Source organism: Chrysochloris asiatica, unplaced genomic scaffold (genome assembly GCF_000296735.1).
Source record: "Chrysochloris asiatica unplaced genomic scaffold, ChrAsi1.0 scaffold00013, whole genome shotgun sequence".
Taxonomy (NCBI): domain Eukaryota; kingdom Metazoa; phylum Chordata; class Mammalia; order Afrosoricida; family Chrysochloridae; genus Chrysochloris; species Chrysochloris asiatica.
Window position 1 is genome coordinate 12193429 of NW_006408531.1, and position 3365 is coordinate 12196793.

The 3365-nt window shown below is 42.1% G+C and overlaps 1 pseudogene; it reads right to left on the reverse strand.

Annotated features, from left to right (window-relative positions):
* Positions 1-436: 436 nt before the first annotated feature.
* LOC102811570 lies at positions 437-1053 on the reverse strand (annotated as a pseudogene).
* Between the last annotated feature and the right edge of the window lie 2312 nt (positions 1054-3365).

Consider the following 3365-nt stretch of genomic DNA (forward strand, 5'->3'; position numbering starts at 1 on the left):
GGAAAAAATCCAAGTTTATGCAAAACACTTAGAAAGTTACATCTCTTTTAAATTTCTTTCCAATTGCATTTTACCATCCTATGTAGAGTAAAATTGCCAGTTTATAGTAAAATACTCTAAGTTTCAGAGATGTGTGAAAATAAAATGAACTGGAAAGAGTTTACATAAATTGAGGTCTTAGAAATGAAAATTAAAAGTAGTCTCTTGGATAAAGGAATGGTGAAATACAGTGTACTTTCTCACTAACACACTAGAAAATTGTTTTGTGGGCTGCTAAAATTGACTAGCAGTTTGAAACTGCCACCTGGTACCTTTATTCAACATTAAATCATGACTGAAGCAAGACACATAACAGACAATAAGCCAATGGAAAGATAACAACTTCCTTCCTTGATGGACAATTTCCATTATGAATTACAGATAAGTTAATTGATAGCTAGGAAGCAGCGTCCATTGAGTCTTCTTTCTTGACTTGAAGGGACTCAATACTGATGGATAATAATTCTCAGAGTTCCTTATTTTCGAGCTCTAATTGAGCTAGTTTTCCCTGAACTTTACAAAACTGGTCATTATCCACCCGAACTGCTTTCCTCATCACTTCTCCCATTTCACAGATCCTGTCAATTTGACTTTCAATTTCAGCAGAATGAGACTGGTGAGCTTTCAGGACTGGTTCATCATCGGCTGCTTTTTTGGCAACAATTAACTGTAACATCTGTTTCCGGTACTTGCTCATGATAAGCTCCAAGGCATCCTAGTGTTCCTCCATAGCTCTCGGTCTTCGTGTTGCAAGTCTCTAATCTGTGTGCTCTCTTGGGAAAGGAGAATGTGAGGCTTGTATTTGGACATGTCCTTCATAGCGGATGCTTCCTCTTGATACTAGTCTGGAAGCGCTGCCCCCGCCTCCCACATAGCTGCCACCCTGGTGCAGTGCCATCCGCAGGTGCAGTGCCGCTGACTGATCACCAGCGACTGGGCAGCCGCATTGTGCTCCCGCAGCCTCTCCAGCAGTGTCTTGGCATCTGTAAGGATCTTTTCGATGGTGCAGGTCATAGCGGATTCATGTACACAACCGTCCCTTCAGGTCATTCCAGAACTAGTCTCAGGGTAACATGCCTATCCTACGAATCGGGCTGCGAGCCGTTTTCCAGCAGTTCGAAACTACCAGCTGTCTGCGGGAGAAAGATGAGGCTTTCTGCTCCCGTAAGGATTTGCAGCCTTGGAAACCATGTACAGGGTCGCTATAAGTCGGAACCGACTCCACGGCCCATAACAACAACAACAACAACAAATTGGGGACAGTGAGTACTTTGGTGGAGACATCGTGCTAAAAAACAACCCAGTAGCCAGTGCAATGACTGTGGGTGGGCGTTTTTAGAAACATGTAGATACTGTGTGTTCAGATAAGTTTTATTTGAATATATTGCTGACTGGTTCAGAGCTGTCTTGAGTTTTAAAATCCCTTTATTGTTGTTGTTAAGCACTGTCGAGTCAGTTTTGACTCATAGTGACCCTGTATAAGGTTTCTGAGGAGTGGCTGGTTGGTTTGAACCCCTACCTGGAGGTTCAAATTGACTTTGCAATCTAGTGCTTATCATACCACACCAGGACTCCATAAATTCCTTTAATACATTGCTAATATTTCTAGTATTCAAAAGTGTGCTATGAATCCTTCAAATTTGAAAACCAGTAATACAAAACACGAAGCGGCACAACCCTTCTTTTGTTACCTACCACTTGCAGCTGTGTGACTTTGGGCAAAGAACTTACACTGTTGTTAGTTACCACTGAGTCAATGTCTGCCCATGACAACTTCCTGTGTTTCAGAGTAGAACTGCTCCAACGGGGTTTCAATGGCTGCAATATTTCAGAAGTAGATCATCAGGCATTTCTTCCAAGGTACCCTCTGGGTGGATTCAAACTGCCAAACTTTGGGTTAACAGTCAAGTGCTTAGCTACTTATGCCACCTGAAGAAATGATTAATGAAGTTCTGATCAATGTCTGCCTGAAGAACCATTATTTTATTCAGTTGCTATTATGTTGTGAGAGCTGCATCAGCATTCCTTGCGTCCCCTGAATGTGTAGCAGGAGGGTCGTGGACCCGAGTGCCAATCCAGAGCACAGTTGGTGGGCCTTCATGAAGTCTCTTGACCTTGGTCCAATTACAAGATTTGACGAAGCTCAGTCATTTTCTAAAGGAGTTAGATTCCCAAATCAATATGTACAGAAAAATACCGGATAAACAGATGAGCCTTGAAAGTTCCTTGCTGCTGTTGATTCTGATTCCTAGCTACACTCCTGGACAGAGCAGAACTGTCTGTGGTTTCAGAGCAGATTACCAGGTGTTTTCTCCCACCATGGGCTTGGAAGGCTGGTGTATCAATTTGCCGCGAAGGACTTAACCCTTGGGCCACCAGGCTTCCTTCTGAAAAGTTCTTACATTATCCTAAAACTGAAATCCAGCAGCAAGCTTCCTTGGTTTCCTGGAGGGTTTTAGCTATAGCCTCCGTTTACTTAAGGCAGTGAAAGCCAATGTCAAGTTTCAATAAGGGAAAACAAAAACTGGATAAAGGGTGGATTTTCTTCTCTGCTTATTTAACTTTGGTCATTTCGGATCACTTAATTCGTGTTGGTTATTTATATATTTCATCCCACATCATTCTTTCTTTTTCCTCAATGTCTTCATTCATCAAATTAGACAGTGGTGGTGATGTTAAGTGCTGTGGAGTCGTTTCTATCCATAGAGACCTTGTATAGGATTTCCAAGAGCAGCTGTGGGTTTGAACTGCTGACTTTGTGTTTAGCAATCCAGTACTTATCCTACAGTGCCACACCAGGACTCCAAATTAGATGTTGTGGTTGTTGTTAAGTGCCATCGAGTAGGTTCCGACCCATAGTGACACTGTATAGGGTTTCTGAGGAGCAGCTGGTGAGCTTGAACCGCTGACCTTGTGATTTACACCAACTTTGCAGTCCAGTGTATTAACCCACAGGACTCCAAATTCGGCGTAGCATATCAAATGTGCTGCAAAAGATATCTTTAAAGCGTTCATGAGCAAAGATATCAGTCTGAGGACTAAGGTGTACTTGACTCAAGACATGGTCTAGTCATGGTATTTTCAATCATCACTTATGCATATGAAAAGTAGACAATGAATAAGGAAGACAATAGAAAAATGGATACATTTGAATTTTGGTGTTGGAGAAGAATATTAAAAATACCATGAACTGCCAGAACAACAAATGAATCTACGTTGGAAGAAGTACAAACAGAATGCTCCTTAGACGCTAGGATGGCAAGATGTTGTGTCTCGTACTTTGGACATATTATCAGGAGGGAGCAGTCCCTAGTGAAGGACCTCAT